Here is a 26,436-nt window from a genome sequence, read left to right as displayed (position 1 = left end):
GAACAAAATATGAAATTTGGGCAAAAGCTTTGCTGCTCTTTTCTAGCCTTCACTGTCACAAACAGTTGTTGTCTTCACTAAAATAAAAACTCATCTAGATATGTGTTATGTCCTGTAAAATAAAGGATAGCAAAAGAAAGAGTAGCACTAATGTATTTCAGGCATACCCTAGTATTCACTAGGTGCTCTTCAATAAATCCCTGCTTTCTTCTGTAGCCTTTTTTTTTTTTGCTCTACCACCAAAATGAAATGGTACTTTGTACTTTTACTTAATTGCCTTGTCTTTTAAAACCGTGGTACATTTGCATCAAAGCTGCTACCACCTGTGCCTTTCAGCTTCGGTCCAGTGCAGCTCTGCAGGGTGTCTATCAGGCTTTCTCTCCAAAGTTCAGTGTGCATTAATAGACCCTGTTCATTCATCATATTATCTAGCAGAAGTTTTATGTCCATTTGTCTTCTATTTCCTTGTACAAATTCACACTTTTCTTGCTAGAACAGGTCAAATCCTTTTTATGAGTACTTTTGCTTATGTGACTGAAAAACATACATACAGGATTGATGGATATTCTGGCTCTGTTGTTGGGGGACTGTTCCTGCTGATTTCAATATGCTTAGGATTTTTTTCCCCCAGAGTCTATCAGTAATAATTAGATACCTGTAAGCAATAAGTACCACTAAGTGTGGGCTTTGTGTCAATAGATGGTGTCATAGTATGGGCATGTAAGCAGGTTCCTTAGCAAATGGAACATTTTTCATTAAGAATGTTTTATGTTGCTTGTTTAGACTGGGTTGAATTAAAAAAGTAACCTTGCAATTTGTATAGCAATGTCAGCTGATATCACAGTCTGGCTAATAACACATGATCATGATTTCAAGGGGGTTGGATCAGCATGTCCCTCACCAGGTAGGAACCCAAAGTCCTGGTAAACACTCAGCAGCGATCTACACCCTGGGCCATTTCTCATGAGACCTGTTACTACAAATAGCATGTAGCTACATTTGGGTATTCAGGTTTCGACAGGATGTGGCTGCTCTTTCTCACTTACCAGATGGCTTTTCATGTACCATCACCTGTCCTAGTGCTCCTTCGCCTCACTAACAGAGTTGTGACAAGAGCTGTCGTGATGGTTGTGAAAGTTGCTTTCTGCATGTGGCCGTCGTAATTATCACATGTAGGCACCTTTATTTAGCAAGTCCACACATACATTACTGGTGCAAATGTCGTACGTTTGGGTACATTTGTTTTATATCTTCATTTTATATGATTTATAAAGTGAGTTTGTGGTGTTGATATTTTGCAGCCTAATCAGAGAGTTAAACCTGTGTAAAACCTGCTTGATCTAAGGATCAGGCTTTGCATGTTTGTGTATGATAGGGTATGAATTTCTTTATACCCTTGTCTGGAGGAACATCTATAGCTCAATTGTGCCTTTGCACTACTTGAAAGTAATTTGGTAATCTCAAGCATGGCAATGGAAGTTTTATGCTACACCTCCCTGTCACCCATCCTCAAGCACATTTTCTATATGTATCATCATTATCATCAGCATCTGTCTTTTGAGCGATGATTTACACGTCTCTGTCCTTTTGTAAAATACTGGATCTAAAATTACATTCTAGAGAGAAAGGCAAGATCTTAAAGAATTAAGACTGATTTCAATATTTTATTACTAGTAACTATATGTAAGATTGCTTTAAATTAACCAGTAATTATTTAGAACGAAGTAGGAAAGAGTTAAAAAAAAATTAAACAAAAAAACCCTTTCCCAGGCAACTGGACCCCTTCCTTTCAACACAGCTGTTGCAGGAGGTTTCAGCGGTATGAATAAATGTATTTCTTTTAACACTTTTGTTGTTTAAAATGCTATTGTTTCATCCGAGGTGTGAGGAGATGTGCTAACCTTGTCAATGTGGGTGCAGTAGAGCAGAAATGATAACTGTATATACTTTTTTTTTTTTACAAAAATACAGTGTGTGTGTGTGTGTGTGTGTGAGACAGAGAGAGAGACAACTTATTTAAATCCTGAATACAGTCAGACCTCATATGCATTGTTAAAAAAAAGCCCTAAAGAATTGCATATGGATTAGGGGGATGAATATTCTATTATTTCAGTCTGTTCTGCTGATCTTCTTATTGTGACTTTGCGCTTCAGAAATCTGCCAGGAATTTGGCTTTGCTGTACTAGACAGTAATTTTAAATGTGTATCAAGCACTTGATAGTGTATGATTTGCGTGCTGTTGCATTCCCATTCCCTAAATTTTCCACCAATTTATTACTTTTTTCATACTGTTTTAATATTTCAGGATGATGAATATATACAGCATCATTAAAAGTAAATAAAAAATGCATGAAATTAAAAAATGGAATATTAGATGTTTCTTTGCTGTAATCCCTAGGTCCAATAGGAATGAAATGTCTCTGTTCTGTCAAGTAATCCCTAAACATGATTAGGGACCTTGTAGTTTCCACATAGCCCACATAATATTTGTATCATATAAGCCTATTTATGTAAGGTTTGAGTAAAAGTTGTTATTAGAAGACCTATAAACCTATTTTACAATTCAAAAAGATATGCTTGCCTCTTAATCTCTCTACTTTTATTATTTTGCTGGGGATGGCAATACGTCCTTAATTCATATTTCAGAATTCTCTTACATCTTTTGGATACTTATATCGTGCATTAACGATCCCAATGAAATGTATTTTTAAGACAGAGGACTGAGTTCAACAGTTCATCTACTTGTGCAGCTTCTCCTTAAATCCGCATTGGAAGGGATGTACACCTCTTTCTAGGTCTCTCCTTCGACATCCGGGTTTAATCTGACCTGGGGGTCAGGAGATGGTGGAGATTGTTTTTCTCATTTTGGGGAGGGGGAGGTGGAAAGAGAGGGAAGGGATTAATTTTTTTCTGTTTAAATCATGTGATAACATATTTTCAGTGATGAGGGCGCTTCTGGCAGCACCACAGAAAGTTTTAGAAATCAGCTTTTGATTGTACCAGCCAGTTGCAGAGTTTTAGGGAGAAATAGCCAGAAAGAAGGAAAATGGGCAAAAAGTCTTGAATGACCAAACAATAAGAGAGGAGAGACAATGGCCATTTCCAGATGTTTCTTGTGGCACAGTTGTGTTGGAGATACGACAACCCAGCACTTTCCTATTCCCTGCCTCAGCTTCTTGCCTGAGCAGCAGAGATGCTCGTAGTCCCATCTTGTGTGTTGTTAGGCTGAATTCATTAATGTTCAGAGATATTCCAGTTCCATGGTAACACAAGGAAGATCAATAAATAAATAAGAACAGTAACTTCTATACTTCTATGGTTTGAGTAGGCTTTCACTAAGAAAATATTTTCAAATGATAGGAGGGGTCAGCTGTGGCAATTCTGTATTTCCCATAAGGAAATTTGAGATTATATTAACCTTGGGCTATCTACTCAAAAAAGCCCCGTGGAAATACACCTGTATTGCTTTCCACAGTGCACTGAAATTTACTTTTATTTCATTTTCAGCAGTTAGGGTGGCATTTGAGCAATAGCTCTATTCTTGTATTTATGAACTGAGAGAATCAAAACTGCTCACTGCTGAACCCAGGGATCCTGTTCCAGGAAAACTGAGATCAATAACTGTTATCAAGTCTTCATTTATAGGGAGTGTTAAATGACCACAAAGTCCTGATGTTCATCAATTAATAGGTTATGCTTAAAACCATGCTACTAGCCCCTTCTCCCCCCACCCCAAGCTACCGCAGATGTGTTTTCAGATACCTTTATTCCCTCAGTTTAAGTGGAAAAGAGGGATTTGGGAAAGAGAGAGCTTAATTTAACAAAATAATATTATGCTTTCGATTCTTAAAATGAATGAATTATTTGGATACTTAGCAGTATAATGTCTTTGAATAATGCTGGTTCTTAAGTCAGAAAAAATTATATTTTCAGTGTGCTATGTTTTCCTCTTATGATGTTTTTACCAATTTGGCATTTATGAGAAGCAGTATCATTGTTGCAAAGTTTCCAAATTGCTTTTTATACAAATCCGCAGAAAATAAATCTCCTTGTTATGAAAATGAAGTGATGTCTTGAGACACTGGTGTATTAGCACAGAACTGTGGAGACAATAAGCCGAGTTCTGCTTGCAGTTATTGTGTGTCCACTTCTATATGGCTTCAAGAAGCCATTTAGGTATAGACTATTGCAAGGTATTGTAAATAAGCATATGCTTAATACTGCTCTTGAGCAGTAGCAGAGATGTCTCATAGGACCTCTTGTGCTTAAAGTTAAGCCCACACTGCACCACATCCGTGGTTAGCCCATGACAGGGAGTAGTGTGTGATACAGGAGTAATGACAAGTTATGGTAAATGCGAGCCTTCAGAGAGAACATCAGAAATCAATTTCGAGCTCAAAGAAAATAATGTGAGTGCAGATTGGCGTAGGCCACAGGAAAGTTTTGGGAGATGGTGTGCTATGTGGTGCAATGCAAATTGGGCCAGTCCCAGAGGGCTTTGGTGAAAGCCTGCTTGGTGTTATTCTGGTGTCCATTCAGAACAGCTTCAGGAAAAGCTACATGTTTAGTCTGAGAGGTGAGAAAGTACAGTGGTGCTGATTGTACTGTGACCAGAAACAAACAAAAAAAGACATTAAATAGAGATGTTTTGAATAGCAGTCGTGCTGAACTCTGACCGAAGGCACAAGGTGAGACCGGTGCCTGGCTGGTGAGCATTTTGCTGTGTCCTTCTCAAAACCATGCTTGACCACAGCTGCCGACAGAGGTGGTGTCGCCAGTGTTGGCTGGGGGATCAACATAAGTGTGTCTGAGAACTTTTACCTCGTTAGTAAGAGGCAGTGTAACATCCCAGCCCCTTTCCCCATCCCCTCGGACCACATGGCTGAAGATGTATGGGAAGGCAACACATAAAATGGTTTGGAAGAGAGACCAGTTCATGAACAGTCCAGGTGACTGGCATCACTTTCAGGAGAGCCATTGCTTAATGGTATGCAGTGCAGAATTATTTTAACTCAGAACCATAATGGATCTTCATAGCTGAATTTAAACTACATAGAAGTACTATATGTGATGCATTTAAATTCACTGATAGAATTAAGGCGGGACTGAGGCAACTGCATGATTGATTTTTACAAATACAAATGAATCTAATAGATGGAGGAATGCGATGGATCAAATTTTAAGACCTGGGAGCTAATTTACCTGCATCAGATATTTAATGGGATGCTTAATTTGATTGCTTTGCTAAAAACTACTCACAGTAGTAAAGCCACTGACTAAATGTCTGCATAATCAAGGCATCTGCATGCATCTACATCTTGATTCCCATGTACAAAGAACCAGCAATTAATGCTGCAGATTGACTGCAGGGAACAGTTTAAGGTTCAAAATCAAACCTCTAGAGTTTTCGTGGTCTTTTAGCATTATTTCACTATGTTTTTTAGAAGTGAGTGTAGACTGACTTATGCAAGTCTGTGTAAACAGAAGTTTTTCAACTCACGTTGCAGAAGGTTTTTCATGGCTATAGCTAGAAACCATCTCTCTTCAGCAAGGTTAGATGCTTTTAAGTGTGAGAGTTAGGCTCTTAGTATGAAAACCAATACATTAACCTACTGTATTAGCTGTGTAGCCTGAGTGTCCCATTAGATGGGTTTATTAAAAAAAAAAAATCAGGAAAGATATTTGAATAGAGGGATGACAGCCATTGTATATGGTTTTTAGCAATCACAAGGCACCATATACTTTCTTCTGGTTTGGGGTCTAACACATTTCGAAGTAGAAAGTCAGCAGTCAAGTCACTATTGGCACCCTTTTCTTTTTTTTTTTTTTTTTTTATTCTGTCTTGTTGTAATGTGTATGAAGTATGTTAGAATATCAGATTAAGAGTCTTGAAAATACTGATACCTCCTCATTATTTTTACTGAGTATTTCTATAGTAGTGAATTATCAATTACATTAAGTCTTTTTATTTCCCATGGCACAGCTACAACAACTGAAATTAAGGGTGTTATGCTCACATTCCCTTGCACCACTCATTCTAGTATGGGCAAACTTTGTCTGTTTCCTCACAGTAACCTTTACAATGCAACCGATAAACATTATTTCTGTTTTAATGACTCCCAAATAATGTCATATTTAAATGAAATGCAGTTTGCCTCAGCAGGGTTCTTTGAATTTATGAGCATTTTTGTCCCATATCCTACAGTAATGTGACAAATATTTGCATTTTTACTGTTTTCTTGAATACTTTTAAACACACATTTTTAGGAGACTTCAGATTGCTTTTGAACGTATTTGAATGCATTTTTAGCTATCACCAAGCTTAAAATAGGAACCCTTTTTTCAGCTTATCTTTATTAAACACCTGTAAAAATCAGTGGTATTTCTTTTTTCTTGTAAAGCTTTCTTCCTTTAACAAATGCCAGAAATACTGCACAGTTTGTTCTAGTATGGGCTCTTTTTCTTGGTGGTAATGGGCAAAAAATGGTCTGGTAATGTCTGTGCCATACACACAGGCATTTACCTACCTGAATATCGTAAATAGAAACTTAAAATTGTAATGAAAAGCATCTGATCTTTAACTGTAATCAATGAATATTAAAAATTTTAGGCAATTTTTAGAAAATATTATCCAGAATAAAGTCTTAGAAACTGATCATTCTGTACAAATGGTCATGACTGCAATAAACCTCTGATCTGAAGAGTAGGTGGCCAGGCATGACAGTGGCCAATTCTCTATATTTTCTCACTGAATATTCACTTTCCTTTCTTTTAAAACCACAGGATTATTTGGTGGTCGGGGGGATTTTTATAGTGTTTGGAGGGTGTGTGCTGTTCAGGGCTTTCTCAGATAGGTTCTTACTTTAGAAGAAGTTGTATTATTCAGCACCTTTATAACCTAAACCGGGACTAGCAGCTTAATCTTGCTGTTCTAGGAGGCAGACTTTCACAGAGTTCTTCATGTCTGGATTAAGTTTTCTGTTTTCATATGCTTTTTTTAAAAGAATGAAAATTGGCTGATCATTTTTAAGGCAATGTTTTATGTGTTGACACAAAAAAATCCCCAATCACATTAATTCATATATCTCTATACAATCGTACTAAGACCTCTCTAACATTCACAGAAGTCAGCCAGAAGGTTTCTTTATGTTGTCATGCTGCAAAAATAACTTCTGTGTATGCTTTTGTAGTCAAAACCCCCAACCAAATACCCTGTATAGAATTTTGCAAGTGAAACGAAATCATTTCAATAAGATTGCTGTTACTCACCAGTCTGTATTTGATCACTGTGCTAGAAGTTGGTTAAAATGAGCCTTCCTTAATGGACTAATGAGGGAAAGTAGGAGTAAAAAGAAGGAAAAGATGACAAAAGTAAATATGCTTGTAAATAAAGAAATGACGTGTTTGCTTTTGTGGCCTTTGATCAAGCCCAGGAGTTTACTTTCAAAGGACATTGCAGGATGCTTGGGAAAGGAACAGCCACCCAGTGTAATTGGAAAGGGGGAAGGTCTGCAGCACAGCGGCGGCTGCTGCTCCTGCCTCTCTGATAAGATTGTAAGAGTTGCCAATATCAGTATTCAGTCTTGTAGCGTGTCAGGGCACTTTCATGTGAACTGAAGTGAACTGTCTGTACGCGCTCCCTCCCGCTCTCCTTCCCAGTGCTCGTCGCCGCATTGAAGTCAGGGGAGAGGAAAAAAAGATTTGAGGATTGCCCAATTTGTTCTGACATAAAGAGATGTTTAGCTCTGTGAAAGGTGGTGGAAGCAGAGTGCCTGACTGACATTTCAACAGGCTGTCTGCTGGGATTGCTCACTTCATGTCCCTTCATATTCCTGCTGTGTCCTGCGCGAGTGCTCTTGTCTAATCTTCACAGCGAGAGTACCAAGAGTCCCCTGGGCTTCGGTGCTCAATACCTTGTTAGATGGGGCATACGGTGCCATAGCTCTTTCTTTTGTACTCTCTTTTGCTGTTATGTTTCAGACTTGTTTCAAGTCCAGTTGTTTTATTTTTTTTTAAAGGGATTTGTTGAAATAACAATGTGTATCTCCTAATCACCTTGGTCTTCTCATGGCAATGCTAGATTTTGGAGATATCAGGTAGAAACACACAGAGAGGAAGAAAATAAAAGACCCCAGTAAGTCAAAGCTTTAAGCATCATTCTGTGCTTTTGTTTTTAAATGAAGGTACATTGACCTGCTTTGGCTGGTTTAGAAAATAGACAAGAGAAAATACTCGTTTGAGCAACCAGTGCGAGGTATAACACATTCATCATAAGGCTAAGACAGTGCCTGATCAGGAGTGCTGAACTCCATACCAGGGGCTGCAGGGAAGTTTAGTTGTTAAGGGTCTGTGTGCTTTTACAATTCCAAACATGTTGTGATGCATTCTGGCATGCCACATCCTGTTAGATCACATCAGGTCAGCCCATGATGCCAAGTAACACTAAGAACATGAATTAATGAGAGCTAATGCTCACCTCTTATTGCAGGAGCATTATCAGGTATCTTGTTAACCGCAGTTCCTATCTGGAGTCAATCCTTCTAAAGCAGAGAAGATATTAAAGATATATGTATTATGTTTTGAACAGATAGATATGTTATTTTTCGTTAGCCTTCTCAAAGTACATTGATTAATGGATGTGGTTTAATCCTTGTTAAGCCATTAAAATTATTTATCTACTGTACTCATGGTCTTCCTTTACATCTTTTTAAAGGCACTTCTTTTCCTCAAGTGTATTATTGCTGGTGACAAAAAGCAGAATGGAAACATACTCTTTGCTTCCTGCAGATCTGGGCTCCCCATACTGCTGTCCCAGAAACACACTGCACAGATTCCATAACATATGGTTGCCACTGCTCAAATTTCCCCTCACTTTCAAGTTTTGATAAACACCTCTTAATTTTCATCTCATCCTGAGGTGCAGTCATGTGTCTGACCAGGTGAAAGATTTCTAATGTAAACTCCTATTCTCAGATATTCTTTTCAAACCTGTGTGCTTAAAGCTGCACCCTCCTCCCTCCCACAGTGCAGGGACAGCTACATAAAACCACTGACTGTGAGTAGCTGTGTGGTTTCCTTCAGCTAGTGGGGTATCTACGCTAGGAATCAGCAATGACTTTTTTCCTGCAATAGACTGAATAGGTCGATGTTAAAGCCAAATTTTCTGTAGCATCTACAGCACAGAAGAGCTGAACTTGTATTAGTACGCTGTCACAATTAGAGGATGTTGTATAGATGCTGTAGAAGTTTTGCCAGGGTCCTGGCTATTCAGAAGACAGAATTCTAGTTCTAAGAAATTAAAATAACCAGGGAATTAGCTTTTTGCTGCATGTACGGTCTAGATGACATCAGAAGGCTTTAAAAAGGGGTTTGATGAATCTCGGACACTCAAGAAAAGACTCACATGTACATAAGGATCAGCTCTCTTTACCTATTATCCGGCATGACTAATAACTGGGCCCATGCTGTAGCAGATATAATTGATGCCTGGATCATATTTATGTAAGAGCTGCTGTCATGCTTCATTCCCATTTCAGTGTGTCTGTCTTCATTTTGCCCATGAGTTGGAGTCAGCACAAGCAATCATTAGCATCCCTTAAAATACATACAAAGGAATCACGATGTCTGCATTTTCACTGGGAGAGTGTTATGGGTGTAGCCTGGCACATATAGCCTGATTCTGTCAGCCACCAAGATGATAGCCGGTCTAAGTACTGCGCAAATTCATGGGAGAAAAGACTTATTTGGAGGAGACCAAGGCAGGTGGATGGGGCATCTTGGCATGGGGCACTTAGAAAAGAGGATATCAAGAAGATAGTGCCAGCTGTGCCCATCTCAGTTGCTCAGGTGTCCCGAAATCCTGTAGATATTTCAGTATGAGGAAGCACATTGGCTAAATGTCTTTATACCTCAGGCTGTGGTCCAACAGTTTCTGATCTAGCTCTAATTTAAACATGTGAACAATTCAGGAGATGTTCAGGGGCAAGTCACATGTAGTGTTACACACGTTTACTGGTTTACTGTACTGAATCCTAAGCAAAAGCTGTTTGCTCCCCAGGAAGCCAATGCAGGTGAGATGTTCAGAGGTACAGACAGGCAAATGTGTGCTGATGTGTGTGCCTGCAGGCTGGCTTTCCTCCTTCCTTTGCTTTTGTGTGCACACATATTATTATGTAGTAGTCCGTCTATATAATTACTTTGGTTTATGAAACCTGTACTTGTCTGTACAAGCACAGTAAAGCCTGTGCTGTTAACTGAGGTTGATTGTTTCCAAACAGCTGATTACAGAAGTTACCATCAATTTAACAGAAGTTGCGTTTATTTAAAAATTGACTTAAAAGACAGTAAATGACTTGATGACTCATTAAATCAATTTAAAAATTGACTTAAAGTGCAGTAAGTGACTCATTATAGAAAGACACCCAATAGAAAGAAGAAAAAAAAGAAACCTGGCAGGAAGTTGTAGCTTAGTATCCTGATTTATTTTTGTTCAGAATAAAATGGTCTAATTGCCAAAAGTGGATGCAAGGACATCTACCTGAGTATTGTGAAATACTCAGGTAGTAAAAGCACCACTATTAAGCAAGGGGCCAAGTGTCACTGAAATATTTCCCTGATTTTTATACCAGTAAATGAAGTTTACAATAATGTTTTGGCTGGGAGATGTTTGGTTTCATACCCATATACACTATTAATTCACTAATATTGAGTAACTGTTCTATATGTCCCTAGATTTGTTGAACATAATGTCTATATGTTAAACAGTTTTCTATGGTATTTAAAAATTGACATTTCAAAGAGTGTAATAGCATAATGAAATGTAAACTGAAAACAGGAATGAGTTAATTAGACTAATGATCCCTTGACTCCTTTATTAGCCAGCTCTTTAGAAATTGGGATTAGCTTTGTTTTCTCTGCTGAATAAAGACAGGAAGGATGATGTTGATTCTAGTAAATGACAGCACCAGAAGAAATGAGTGTTTTCCTGTTCGTTATAGGTTTCATAATTTAAGATAAAGATTTAGCCTTCCTGCACACATATCTTATTTCATTGCACTTTGAGTTTAGCTTGGATTGAAAGGGAAAAATCATGAAAATAGTTTAGGAATGCCTGCTGATTTCATATCATGATTTTAGAGATGATCCACTCTATGCAATTTATGGACTTGAAGCTTTACAATTCTTTGTGCAAACCTGGAGTAGACTGGGTTTGAATTTAAACCAAGTCCTCAGAAAAGGCAAGCTTGACAACTTTTTGATCTAGGTTTTGAACACTTACTTTCTTGTCTCTAAAAGAGAATCATTTGCATGTCTCTCTTGCTTTTTAGGGCTATCAAGAAGCACAAGATTATCTCTATAGTGGTTCAAGCCAAGCATACACAGAGAAACAAAATTGTTTTTATGACAAATAGGAGGATTCGTAAGTCAGCATCTGTTAGCAAAATAACATCGTTAAAACTTCCAGTGATTCCAGACCTTGCTCTCGGGAGTTGCCCAGGCCAAGCAAAACCTTAGACAAAATGCTGAATTATAGGCAAGAAAAAGAATACCAGAATTTAAATTGATAGGAATTAACGGTGATTCACTAAGCTAATTTCTGCCCTCTGTTTCCCTTGTTTGGTGGCGCGTGGAGCAGCACTGGGATGAGGGAGGGCAGAGTGGGAGCTGCTGATAGACAGCTTTTAAGTTTGGATTCTTCCTGACATATCTTTATCCTGCCAAGTAATGAGCTCCTCAGCTTCCCCTGAAACCTACAGGTATAGAGGGCACCCAGCACTGTGCAGGATCAGATCTTTAATGAATACAAAATTTATCACACAAATGAGGCAACATAGAGGAGGTGGCAGCAGCTGAGTTATGTAGCTTTTTACTTACAGGCAAGGTGCGTTTGCTACCCTGCACGCCCTTGTTAAGCGTTCTGTGAGCACCACGCTGAAGCAGAAGTAATAATGCCACTGTTTATAGTTTCATTATTTTCAGCTTTCTGTAGGGCTGTGTTGGAGAGGTGTGGCGGGGCGGCTTGGGGGTTGGTAGGACAGCAGCCAGCACACTTGGGCTGTCACTGATGCTCTCCTCCTTTGTGGAAAGGAGCATCTGGAACCCATGGCACGCCTGTGAGTTGTTTCGTGGGTGCTGCTCGGCAGCTCTTTGGTGTGAGAGTCACGAGAAGCGTAACTTTGGCACGTTCTGGGCCGAGGGTGCAGCCCGCGCGCCGCGCACCGAGGGGCTGAGCGTTGCTCGTAGTCCATCGCCGCGCCTGACCTTGCGGCTCAGTATTAATTTGAAGTAGTGGAATTAAAATTTTCCATTCTTTTGCATTGTCATGCCTCACATTGATAAGCACAAAGAAATGTAAATAAAAAAGACCTATTTCACAACCCTAGCTACAACCTTTTTGTTTTATGACAAAAGACAGTTAATTAGCATACTAGCAGTAAGCAGCCTTCCCAAACTCGTGCTAATTATGTATTCTGTTGACCGTGACTCCAGTCATAAGGTAATTGGCTTGCAGCAACATGACATTTCAAATCATCTCTTGAAATTACATCAAAAAGCCAGCCTGTTTTGTTTTGATAGGGGAACAATCAATTTGATAAGTGGTAACACAGCTCATTGTTTCACATTAATTAGACTAATTGCAGCATGTTAGCCTCTGAAATAGACAGAACTTGGAGAAGACAAAGGCTGTGGCCTTTAGCATGCAGTGCATGTGGTGGTTCCACTTGCTTGCACATACTGTAGGCAGAAAACAGAGTTGTTAGGATTCAGCCTTGCGGGAGACTGGGTGTTAACAGTGGTTTGATGTGTTATGCTTAATCCACTGGCTTTCAATTATAAGATCTATGTTCAGAAAATCCCAGAGTGAGGAAGGGGGGAACTTAAAAAAAAAAAAAAAAGCCATTTTAATATTAATGGTGCAAAAGTTTTCGGTGATCTTTGGGTTTGTGTCTCCTGAAAGACAAAGCAGAGATCTGGCCACAGCATCTCTTAGATGTTGTGGCACTGAGGGACGTGGCTTAGTGGTGGACTTGGCAGTGCTGAGTTTATGATTGGACTAAATCTTAGAGATCTTGTCCAACCTAAATGATGCTGTGATTCTATTTTTATGGACTGTAAAGTCTTTCTTTGAGAAGGCTTCACTTTCGCTCTTACTTTTCCTGCCCATTCCCACTAATGTTTATTTCTTTGTATACATCGTTTGGGCTATTTTTATTTTCACTTTTATGTTCATTTAAGAATATTGTATGAAAAAAAAAGAGGTAATGATTAGTGGAAGGATTACTGAAAACAGATAGTAGAGATACATAACCCACCCACGCATTTCTAATTTAGAGCATCTTTGCCTGCTGTTGAGATTACCAATTGTACTTAGCTCTGTGATGATTTTTGTGATCAAGCTATGTCATCTGTAGATTGACATGACCAAATGAATTTCGCTTGTGACTAATTGAAATGTAAACCAAAGTTTTAAGAGATGAAACATTTAAGGGGTTATCTCAGTCCACAGGCTAGGCTAACTTCATTGCTCTTCACAGCTTGGTATAGTGTTTCTTTCACGTCAAACCCAACATCAGGCCACTGGATATGTAAAAGTGTGTTCAGTGACCAGTACACTACACTGCTAGTATGTTTCATAAATAGGATCACAGTTAGCAACTTTCCAAAGACTGAAAAGCATCAGAGATTGGATTCCAAAACTGTCTGAATGTTGATGAAATCATATGCATGAGACCAACTCTGCCTTCTCTTCTGCAGTTCTGTAGTCTGCCTGAGTTCAAGCTGAAGGACCATCAGAGCATATTACCTCTTTTAACTACATCCATGCAACAAAATCTTTCATCACTTAGAAAAAATAAAATGTGTATATTTTAAAAAACCCAACCAAACAAACGAAAAAGACAGAGAGACATTGGAGGGCAATTCTTAATAATAACAGCATTGTTTACTTGAAAGCCATAATTTCTCAGTTTCTCTCCGTGGAAAAAGAGGTATTTCTTTTGAAGTGAGGCAAGGAGAGTTAGGTAAGTCTGGGTACAGACTTCATTTACAGATTTTTGTTTCTGTTAACACCCCCACACCCCCCACCAACCAGTAACTGACTGGTTAACATTGAAACCTTTGGGGCAGAGATTTTGATAAATTCAGTGTAGTCTGTGTTTGAAGAAGTGTAATTTCATTTAAATCAAAGACTTTGTTCTAACAGCTGAACATGCTATTTGCTCATGGAAGCTATATTTTTATTAGTTTTGCTTATGCTTTATGTTGGCCCCTTGTCAAATGGTAATAAACTCTGTTTTAGATCCAGCTACCAGTGACTTCATACTACTGATTTATTTCTATCATTTACTGGCAAGAATACATTTTTTAAAATGTATTCTAAGCAATTCATTCCTCTCCACATTCTCTCTTCTGTGTCTCACTTTGCTTTCCTCCTCCTTCAACATTTAAATCACCTTTCATTGAGCTTAAAATTATGCCTGGATTAGCAACGTTAACTACCCTAATGTACCGCTCTTACTGAAAACTCCTGGGCTTGTACAGGAGGTGAATTGGAAAGAAGCAGAAGACTGGAGCCTTTTAGCATTCAGCTTAAGTGCTGGTTCCACTTGCCTGAGCACAAGCTGGAAGTGGCACTGTTAGGATGCAAGCCTGCACCCTCGCTGTCACTGCTGGTCCTTCTGTAGTCAGGTTCCTGCTTGGAGCAGAGCAAATCTTTGCTCAGTTAAGCGAGCGTCAGTCACTGGCAAGCTTGGCTGCCAGCCCAGGTTTGTTAGACTTTCCGTGCTACACCTGAATGAGATATTGAGAAGACATAGCTACCTAAACAGAGTCTGGAAGCACTACTTATACAAAAAATAATAAAATAATTAAATTGTCAAGGGGATAACAGAATAATTTTGAGAATATACCTTCCAGTGATTGCCTGGGAGGTTTGCAAGGAGGAACCTGCGCTACCTGCTCAGTGACACATCCTGTGTGATCTTGTTTAAATACTTTTCTCTGTTTCCTTGAAATCCAAGACTAGAAGGTAATGCTGACTTCTGAGTGAGGAACAGGGGCACGGGCAAAACATGGCTTAGCAAGCTGAAACACATTGATAACCATCCTGCAAGGTGCTGAGCTCGTTCAAAGGTGCTAAATTACTGTTTTCTGCTTACATCAATAGTGGGCACTCAGCTACTTGTAGGATTGTGCTTTTAAATTGCTTGGTTATTATCCAGTCAAACAAAATCGACAGGACCATCTTCAAGTGGAAAAGGAACAGTGAGAAATAAAGCTGCAAAGTTTTGGGTTGCATGAAGACACTGGCAGTGGGTATTCTGTACAGCAAGTAGAGGAAAATCAGGGACAGGGTAAAAAGAGATTAAATAGGAATAGTTTTTAAATAGGAATTGCTGGCAGAGCTATTAATCACACAAGTCTTTGAGCTGTAAGGATTGCATGAGTGGAGCTAATACGAAAGAAGAGAGATACTTTGCTGATATCCTGAAATACACTATTAAAAGCAACAAGGAAAATTAAAGGGAGATAATGTCTGAACAGATTAATGATATGTAATAATAATTTAAAAAAAAATATACAGACAAACCCCAAATCTCTTCAAATATCTGAATCCCCATGTGTGACTGTTGTTTTGTATGGGACAGCCTTGTAATAATCAATTTTGCGAGTTGCTAGTCTTGTCATACAGCCTCAGCAGTGAGCTTTGACTCTGATCTCATTTACACTAGTCAAATAAATCAAACTTTCTGCTGTTTCTCTGGCTGTACACTGCAACTGTGACCAGAACGTGGACTCTGCTAGAGTCTGTGTGGGTTTTAGCAGGAGATTTCAGAGTGTTTCTGAAGAAGGTTAGAAAAGGAAGAGAAAAAGCATTTTTCATTGCTGTCTAAGCTAGGCCACCACCTGCTCTTTGAAAATTGCCAAACCAAATGGTGACTTGATGCAGGTAGAGGCTTTTAGTCTGAAAAAAGGAGTCAAGAATCTGCAAGACAGACTCTTAAGACATAACTTGTATTATCATATTTTTTGTCAAAATCTACATTGTCATCATCTTTGAAATGATGGCATCATTGGAGTCGATTCAGGGGAAGCTGAACACAGGTTGAGGGCTTTGCACGGGGGTTTAATCTTTTCCTTACATGGGATCTTTTTTTTTTTTTTTTAAGTCCTTTTCTTGTATTTCTGTGACCTTCTACCCATAATGTGCAATCGTAGCTGTTTAATGAAAGAAAACAAACTTAAATTCTTCACTGATCTGGACTTGTGAAACAAGCGGGGTTTTCAGTGAAGCTTTCATAAGCTATAAATCAGTGTAAAATTTAGCTCATATTGCATTCTCATTGGAAATGGGTTATATGATAATTTATGTTGAGCTGATCGTAACTAAGCACCTCATAGTAGTGTCCTTCAAAAAATTTTAATCAAGATTGTCTTTCTCTCTCCACCTTTCTTGGTGCAATTTCAAGAGGTTTATTTGCATGTCAATCCGCACGTGTCACTGAAGTTATTCTACTGAAGCAAGCACAACATCCCGGCTGCGTACGTGTCCTACAGCAGCATAACATCAGGTGACTCTTGGTATTTATTTCTGATTTGTGTCAGTGGAAGAGTCAGGCCCTTAATTCTCTTAAACCCTGAAAACAGGGGTATATCCGAGTGCCTGTCAGGTCTGGTTTCCAAGCCTTTTTATGCTTTGCAGTGACTGTGCAATGAACAATGTAGGGGAAGAGAAACTGTGGATCGCATGAAAATCGCTGAGATGGTCCAACCTTTTATTTTAAAATCGGTGTCAAAAGGTGTTTCTAAGTATGTTTGACACTTACTTTTAGATGCCTGTTTTTTCCTGAGGTTTTTCCCATTTGTCGTATGGTGAACAGCAAAGGGATTCCAGAGAGGTGTCTTGGGCAGCAAATACTTGGAGAGTCGTCTCCAGGGCCAACTTGCCAAAACCTCTTTACATCAAGGACCATCTTATTTTACAGTGCTTATGCAATCTCTAATACGGTGGGGTTGTACAGTGAGGGCAGAGTTGCTCCATAATTGGTGGTAATTAACAGTTTCCCACCAAAGTATGTATAATTGAGACAAACAGGGTGGGGAGAGGTGTGCTGGTAAGAGTGGGTGTGTTGATTTCTCGTGTGGGGTTCTTTCTTTTTCGTAATTAAAGGCTTATGGTATGAAGTTACACATGGGTGGACTCCTGGTAGAATCCTAGAAAGGATAAACAAGTTTAAAACAGATTTTGAATGAATATTGAATACAAAGATTATGAGCTATGAACAGAGAAGTTTGACTCCGGAAGCCCATCAGAGCAGATTTTTAATTAGACTAAAGCTTTAAGCTCACTACGTGTCAAGTTTAGGAGCCAAGATCTAAGTAGTTTTTGTGCTGTGGTGAAGCTTTGGATTTGAAGGTAGGAGATTCGTGATTTGTTGAGGAGTAACTGGAGGAATAGGAAGACCGAGGTATAGAAAACATACTTGGACAACAGTAGCTGTAGACACAGAAGGTGAAGTGAGCTGGGGAAAGCTGGGACAACTGATGTGGGAGATGGTGACGGTAGAGATGTTGGTTCTTGGACAGATGCTTTGCAACTTGCTTTGTATGAAAATGTCAGGAGATGCTTACTATATTTGCCCCTAGTTCTTACTAAATCAGTAGTCACTACCAGGCTTCCAGTTTGTAAGTCTCATAAAATTAATGGAGATATTGCCACAAACCACTCTCCTTTCTCCCACCCTTTGCTACATACTGTCTTTTTGTGTGGTTTGTTTGTTTGTTTGTTTGTTTTACCTTTGCTCCCTGCCAGTAAACATTAAAAGTTTAGGCTGAGGTATTTCTGAATTATCTTTTCCTCCTCACCAGTTGTTTCTGGCTATATTCCAAAGAGCGAGAGAAGATGACAGGTTTTCATTGGTCACTTAATTGTGTATGTCCATTGGTTTTTATGACTTTCAAATTTATATTTTTGTGTGCTTAGGGGCTTTTGTGACAAGGTGCTAATGGGTTCCTGGCTGGGCAAGCACCTGTGTCAGAAAGTGTTTCATTGTGTCCCTTACTTTTCCACCTCTGACTGCTTTTATTAGGTTGCATATATACCTTTATTGCAACCCCAGTGTACTTTTGTTTGTGGTGGGTTTTTTTTTGTGGAAGTATAATCTGCGTGTACGAAGGAAACTATTAGTCTTATGTGGAAAAGAAGTCATTAATCCAGAGAGACAATAGGAGTTTCTAATGAGAGCTTCACTTTTACATGTGTCTGAGAGACAAGAAAGCTAGGAGGTACAGAAACAGCTTGGATCACTGACTTGTCCAGGGATTTTCATGATGTGATCTGAGAAGTTCTGCAAGGTGGGCTGTGGGTAGCTGGTAGATATCATGCTGCTGGAATATCTCATTTCCAACTGTTAGGCTGCATGAAACAGTAGATAACAGTACCCTACATGCTTTCCTAATAAAGTGCTTCCACATGAGTGCTTGCTGTAGCTGCTCCAGCTTAATGATTGTGAAAGTGAAGAGAAATGGAGTCTGTGGCTTTAAAAGAGAAGCAAAGCACCCACAAGGTGATCTCTGTGTTAGACTGTGATCTATGCTAGGAAGAAGACCTTAAGTCCCCTCAGGATATTGTGTCTAAACCTGTGTTCTAGTTGCAGTAATGCAACTTCTGCTTCTAAAAGAAGATAAAGTCCAGGGCATGGTTTGCTTATTTTGCTGATATTTCTTGTAATACAAGTTAAATATTAATGACCTGATAAATTTTGGGGTATAAGACTGGTTTCCCATCTTATGTCTATGCAATAATTTAGCATTTTATTCCGGTCCAAATGCGGAAAAAATTTGTTGCAGAATTTGACCATTTTAGCACTACAAAGTAAATTCTGTTCATGACTATTACAGGGTATGCTGGCCCTCGTTCTAAGGAGCTGTCATCGGCTCTCTTAATGGAAAATTATTAGCCTTTTTTATGCTTCCTAGTTTGCTCTTGCACATTGTTTTGCCCTCTGCACTTTTCCAAAGGTAAAGACCTAGTTGATCAGCTTTTAGGTAGGGGGAAAAAAACAAGGTATAGCAGGTTTGGGGTTCCCTGAAAAAAGAAGTAGAATAGACTTAGAAATGTGTTTAGTCAAGAGACCTTCTGAATAAAACAAAGACCTTAACTTCCAAATCTATAGGACAATACATGAACAATAAAGGGTCTCTTGAGACCCATAGTGTGTATCCTGGCATAGGTCTTACAAATGGTTTTTTGTATATTATGGCCAAGAATTGAGGAACAGGATATATAAATGAGATTTTTATGACTCAAATGTGCATATGAAATGTAGGACAGACTGGATTCAAAGTCAGTTCCCTATTGTGGAACCTACCTTTAACATAGGACTTGCATTTTTTTTTCCATTGTGCTCCAAAGACAAAAGACTATATTGTACTACGAAAAATGATTATGTCTAAGCCTCTACAAATTTAAATATATCTGTATTTTCCACTCCCTTTCTAGACAGATTAGTAGAAACTATACTGAATGTGTTTATCCTTTCCAGCTGATAGACATCCTTCATGATTTTGGTTTAACTGATCTCTAAACATCCTTCCTGAAAGGAAAATGTCCATTAAAAAACAAATGTGTCTGATCACTGCTTATCTGGTGATGATATGTGGAAGTTTTGTTTTCTCTGTACAAGGAAGGAGAGAGATGACTTTTCTTGAAACTTTCTGTCTCTGTGGTTTTTTGCAAACGTTGCTTTTTTGGTGGTTGGTCTTATAATTCAGCAGTGTGTTTAAAGCTTGTCCCCTTAGAAGCCTTCCATCTACCCCTGGCTAATAACAATGACAGTGCATTGGGAGCTCATTTAACACGTGGGCTGGACTGCAAGCTGTGCCCTGTTCCTTTTGCGGGAAAAGCAGCTGCCAAGAAGCCTTTTGGGACTCTTTGGGCTGACTTCTCCATCCCAGCACTGCTGTACTTTGCAGCAACTTCAGAGCTGCTCTGTATTTGCAGATGGATATTTGTACGATACCCACAAACCCAACAAACTACAGAAAAAAATCTGGTTTGGTGGTCTTTGTGCAAACCCCAGCGCTGTGCTCAGGAACCAAGACAGCAGTTCTGAGTCAGATGGATATCTGGGGCTTGAAGCTTGCACCTTGAGTCCTTGTAATCCATTGTCCCCACAACCAAATTCACCTTCCAGATATGCTGCAGTGAGAATTTGAGTAATTCAATGTCATTAATTAAGTTATTCTAGAATTACTCCAGTGTAGCTGTGAACAAAATTAAGCCTCTGGTCTGTTCTGGGAAATTAGACAGATATGTTTTTTTCTAAGTGGTTTCTAATACATTTCATTAGGAAATTATTTGATGAATGTCATCTAGGCATTGGGGATTGGTAGTGTCTGGGGTTTGAACACTGACAATTTGTTGCTGGCCAAAAGGAATGAAAGGCTAATTTCTGCACAGAACACTTCAATATTTTTAATCTTTTTTTTTTTTCCCCCAAGCATTGAATGCTTTGAAGGTGTCATGAGTACATGGAATAGCAGATTCATTCCTGAGGACCTCAGAGTGCTCCAACTTGCTTTCCTAAATGAGTTTGGCTATCTTAAAACGTAGCCATCTCATGGTATTAGTTTGTGTTCTGTGTCAGTTGTTCTGATTTTCACCAGTAAACAGTCTGCAAGCGAGATGCAGAGATTCAATTATACCTTCTTTAAATTGCATACAAAAAAAAAAAAAAAAAAATTACCTAAGTGCTCTTCTGCCATGACTTCAGAGTTTCTAAAGTACCAGAAAAACTTTATGCTGAGGCTGATGCAACATTCTTGGCCAAAGAACAACTTATCTGAGTTCACTGGAAACGTGAAGGGAGGTGAATCTACCAAGGTCAGTGGCACAATTATATAATTTTTGCCTCGTGAATAAACAGATGTTCTATTTCATGAGTATTCACACCTACGGTATTGGACATTAGGTGAAGTGTCCCAGCCTGCTGATGCATCGAAAACAGGTTTGTTCCTGCCGAAAACATGGAAAACTTTTGAATTCTGTTGGATGCTGACATAAATGCTGAATATATATCACTGTTATTGATTTTCAATCCTCATGTTGGGAGTAGAGGAGTAGACCTGGCTCTTGATTAAAATTGCAGACTTTTTCTGTTTTAGTTTGGTTTGGGGTTTTTTAGGCTTTCGTGGTGGTGGTGCTTGGTTTGTTTTTATATTTAAATATTAGTAGGGTAGTTTGGATTTTTGCAAACACAAGTGAAATCTGACCCAGTGAATCTCTTTTGATTCCTCAAACTAGCACTTTAATAAAGGGTGTCATTAAAAATTATCTGCCATATACAGGAAAAAACCCAACTAGTCAACCAAGAAGTGGTCCTTGAATTGTGCTTTGGGCCATTTTTTTCCATATACAATTACTGTATATTAACTTAATTTATTTTTATTACATCAAATTGATGTGTCAGATTTTTCTGGTTTCTCCAGTTATTCTACATTGCTCTGATGATACAGAAAAAAAACCTGTACCTGTTTTAGCTGGTTATGTGTCTGTGTATGTTTCTCCTACACTGTCGTAAAATGTTGAGATAGAGAAGTATACCTGTAACTTTGGCATAGTGAATTCTTACTGCTCTGAACACATAAGCTCTTTCCTTGTCTTGGCTATTTCTGTTATTACTTTTAAGTCCTCTCTTTTGCCTTTCTGTTCTCAGGTCTGGGCTAATTTCTCTTTTCTTACCTGTGCGTCAGATAAATAGCTCTTCTCCCTTCGTAAATACCTACCTGACATTAAGTTTGTCAATAATTACCTCCCAGAGAAATGAGAAGAGGGGTGGAAGGGGATCAGGGTAGGCAAGAAAGTTTGAAAGAGCACATCTGTCAGTTTGTCTGTCCAGGCTCTTGTCTTCTAGTTTAAACTGTAGTGACTGCAGTGTTGATCATAACCTGTTGGCAGCACGAAGCGTCATTTCAGCTGCTCGCAGAAATGCACCTGCTTGGCCTCTTTGGCTGCTGCCTTCCAATGGCAGGGACAGAATAGCAGTAAGAGAATAATAGGAGACAAATAAGTAGAGGATTCTTTGCCATGTACAAATTTATTTTTTTTATTATTTCTTTCTCTCAAGATGCAAATGTTAGCCTGACAGTGCTCAAAGAGAAATGTCAGAAAAGGAAATGGAAAAGTTAAGAGTATTTATTGTGCTGGTATGTCAGTCTCTTATACACCCTGTATAAAGCTGAGAGAGTTCGAGCCTATTAACTGAAGTCTTTAAATTGTATTAATAAATGTCAGTATAATCCAGCAGTTAGAGCCTAACCACACCTGTATGTATCTTCAGCTATGTTTATTCCACTTCTTACAACAAAAAACCCACCATTTGCATTTTTATGGAAGCACTTTGTCTTACTCTGTGCCTTCAGTCTCCACTCTCTGTAGTTTTATCTATAATTACCAATAGCACCCAAACAGTTGCCTGTGAGACCTTCTACTTTATGTTCAGAGTGAGGTTCACCAAACAAAGTGGACACTCTGTGGTTAGTAGAAAGATTTTCTTTAAGCTTAATGAGGGTCAACAACAAATACAAATTGGAGAATCACCTTTTCTTTGCCCTCCTTTGAAATAGTAGGAAAAGCAAAATGATGGCTTGTCCCACTAGAACCTTGTTAGAAGTATGTCAGGGAGCTGTTGAAGGAAAAAGTAAGTGAGAAGAAAACTATTAGTATGTGATACTCTAGATTCCTTGATGCAGGGATTATTATAATTTTAGATATGTGTAATTGTTGAGTCCCAGTGAGGTCCCTTTGCTTTTACAAAGGGGCCGCAAGAGATTATAGGTCTGTGAATGGGACCCTAGAGTCACTCACTTGTAAAATCAAGAACAAAGAGGAAAAATCCTCGTTTTCACCTTCTCTTCTGACCCACTTACTGTGTTGTTGCAAACAGATAGAGTGAAATAGCTCTGAATGTGGTGTTTAAACCAATTTTACTAAGGAGAAATGAGCCCAACTTAAAGCTAGCCATAGCTAAGTGAATTATTTCTTTTTTTGACTATGACAGTTATCTTGAAATAGCTCTTTGATGAAATCCTCTCCTCTTTCAAGTCCTTGGAAAAACTCCTACGATGAGATTCATTTCATCTAACTTTAGACATCTCTAGTGTAAACTTCTATATCCGAGCTCCACATCCTCAACTCTCTTTATAGCTGGTGGGAAGAAACAGGGCCTTCTAGGGTACGATTCATCTCCTTTGTTTCAAATGGCTTCTTTAGAAGAGAGAAATTCAACCTACCTCTCTCTGTCAGCTTTAAAGAGATAGTAGATGAGCAACTTCGGTGGCATCACACTTATCTAGTTAGAGGAAATCCACCTGTTGTGACTTAAGAGGGGAATTGAATGCCCACATTTTTCACTTGTGAAGGCATCACTGGCTGTATGTGGGAAATGCTGAAGTTTCTTCATGGTCTCAGCTTTCTTTACACTTCTACCTGTAATCTCAGTGTTCTGTTGTGTGAAAATGAGGTGAACTGTCGGAAATCTGCTGGAGTTATATACAGGGTAAGCTTACTCTCAAGGGTACTGCTCTACCGTGCTTACAGTGTCTTTGTTCTTTTTCCTAAAACCACAGGTAGATGCTGTGAATCAGTTAACTCACTCATTCACACCAAAACATTCCAGGAAATCTTTAAGAATCCAGTTCAGAGGAGTGCTATAAGAAAATAAGGTAGTTTGGTCCTGAAAAATTAGTCTTTCCAACACGATCTTAAAATAGCAATGAACCTAAAGAGAAATAGGCACAGACCATAATGCAAAATGGAAGATTTAGGTAATCATGTGCAATTGATACATGGAGATCAAGGGTAACACTGAAAGCATGCAAAGCAGCACTCAGTTTGGAGCAGCTCTTCTGCTGAGCTTAATCACAGTGTTTTGTCAAACAGATTTGATCACTTAAAGGTGGGGAATTACAGTTTGACTTTTTTATTTTTTTAAGTGAATAAAAGAGATACTGGGATAATATTGAAGGTGCTGTTTAGGTGCTTTCACTTTGTGTTGTGACTAGTCCTTTTCTAGGATATCCTCCTTTACAAAGACTGTGCAGGGATAGAATAAAATCAAGGCAAAAATCTCCTGTGATTTAAAATCATCTGATATGTTGTGACTTGCCCTTACATATGGTTAAGGGGTTCGTGACATGATTTCTCAATTCACTGGACTCTCTTCACTGGGGAGTGGATATGTTTCAGAGCCCACTGTTTCCTTGCAGCCCTTGCTGGGCAGGTGCCTGTGCAGAGGCTGATGTTGGACTCTGACACGGTGGCCACCTGGGCACTGAAGAGCTGATTAGTCCTGAAAATTACTGCTTTGGTTAATGGGTAATCTTGCTTTGGTGTACATAATTCAGCATAGTTCAACTGATGGCAGTTCTTAGGTAATGACTGACATTCGGGCTTGCTGTTTTTTGAGATAGTTTACTTTTCTGGACATTAAAAAGTGGAGATGGTGGACTTAAAGGAGCAATTGTATCTGAAATGCATTCATGGAACCTTTCATGTCTGGAAGGATTTGACGTGTGGATAGGAAAATCAGAGCCTTGAGAGGGCCTTAACAAGACTGGGACTGTAGGAAGAAAGCAGGAGAGAACTTAGGCTGGTAAATGATGAAGGAAGAAAGAGCATTTAAGTTGTCTATAGCTCTGTGGAACCTCAGGGATGGAGGGTTGTTCCTTCCATTTACATACATATAAATCCAGAATAACAAAATTCCTGCTGTCTTCATGTTATTCTCATGCGTGAGCTGAATCGGTGATGTGGATGATGTTTTGTGCCCTGAAAAAGGAATATTTCAGATCAGACTTCATCTGGTTTTGTAGTCACCCTTCACGTTGTTTTGGTGGGATCCAAAAGAAGCTTCACAAAATCTTTTATGTAATAGTGGGACAATAACTTGTCTCATAACAAAAGAAGAGTCTTCCATATAGAGGTGAAAAACCCACACCACCACTACCCTTCCCTCCCCCCACAAAAAAACCTCAACAAGTGACAAACAAACCAAAAAAAGTTTCCATATATTTGTAAGGGAGTAAAATAATAAACTAGCTTTTTTTTTTTTTTTAACTTTGCATAATTAATTGCCACTTGGGGGTACTTGGCTGTACAATTTTTCAGCTATGTTAAAATTTAAAATTGTGCTTATCTATTCTATATGAAGTACTAGGATTTTCTGAAGATGAGTTGTGTTACAGCAGTTGAAGATACTATGTTATCAATACCCTGTGTGATACAATTGTGTCCCTTCAGTTCTATCAGTTTTCCTCTTTCTTTGTCCCATTTTTTCTCCTGGTAAAAGTGTCAGCTTCTGGTTTTGCTTCAGTGACGTTACTTAGTAATTTATTTCCAGTAATTAATACCTGTATGCACCTGATCTAAAGGCAGGTGAAGATGAGGGAATGTTTTCCCTTCAGATCAGTGGATTTCAGATATGACCCTCAACAGATGATTATCAAGCACTGAAATTCACATCTGAATAGAAGGGGTTGTGTGTGTGTGTATATGTCTGTATGTAGGAATGCTTTCTTTAGCCTAAGGGATAGCAGGCAGTTCAGAAAGTGAGATGAAAACGAAATTTTTGCGGAACAGAGATTTCATTTTAACTAAGTATTTTTCCTCTTTATTCTTCTCCTCTCTGTTTGAAAAAATGTTAAACGCGTTGAGTCAGGGAGACATTTCTGTGCTGCATTAGAACAGCCATCAACGTCAGTCGAGACCATTTGGATCATGTCACTTGTCCTAAAGTGTGTGGCTGTTTTTAAAGAAAGAACATGTCATGTTTTGTACAGGGATCTTTAATGCATGAAACTTCTTTGAAGCAATAATAAATCAAGTCCTTGCTGCTAAAACCAGTGTCTGATTTTTCCCTCGTGACAATCTCTATCCTTCCGTGTGTAAAAACTGAGACAATAGAAAGAACAATTCTGCACCCACAAGTATTGCAAATAATTATGATCACAACTGACTAAATACATAAATCTAGCAAAATAAGAAACTGAGATATAATTGTCCTGTGCATTTGCCACAATGTTTAATAATGTATTCTTTCTCTACAACCATCGTTATAGGAGGTTGCAAGCTGTGTAGAGATATTTTCATTATTCATGCTCTATTGAGTAGGCAGTTCTGCAGACATTTTTCTCACCTCTCCTAAAAAAGTGGAATAATTAAGAGCAAGTAGAGTGTTTGAGATGTATTTGCCTATCATTTTCCACTCTTTTACGCAAGTATTAGTTCTATTAGATTCAAACCAGTTACTGATGATGTAAAGAAAAATCAGGCTTTTGCATTTCTTCTCTTTATTAATTACTGCTTTTGACTGTGCATAGCCATAACTAATACAAGTGAAGGAAATGTAAATGCAAATCCATTTAAATTAATCTGGA

At 38.7% G+C, this 26,436-nt stretch overlaps 1 protein-coding gene across 19 annotated transcripts in view; it reads left to right on the top strand.

Moving 5' to 3' along the window:
* ESRRG (estrogen related receptor gamma) overlaps window positions 1–26,436 on the top strand; it is a 398,323-nt gene that overhangs the window by 171,020 nt on the left and 200,867 nt on the right. Inside the window, exon 1 of one of the 19 annotated variants that reach the window (XM_050315161.1) lies at window positions 16,549–16,571. The exons of the other annotated variants lie outside the window; for them this stretch is intronic. The gene's annotated coding sequence lies outside the window, so the exon portion shown is untranslated. Of the gene's footprint in view, window positions 1–16,548; window positions 16,572–26,436 lie in introns of those variants that run through there. 19 annotated transcript variants of the gene reach the window in all.

This window comes from Myiozetetes cayanensis, unplaced genomic scaffold (assembly GCF_022539395.1).
Source record: "Myiozetetes cayanensis isolate MyiCay16 unplaced genomic scaffold, myiCay2020 scf2-11, whole genome shotgun sequence".
Taxonomy (NCBI): Eukaryota; Metazoa; Chordata; class Aves; order Passeriformes; family Tyrannidae; genus Myiozetetes; species Myiozetetes cayanensis.
Note: the sequence above shows the minus strand (reverse complement) of the source record. Positions and strands in the feature narration are given on the sequence as shown.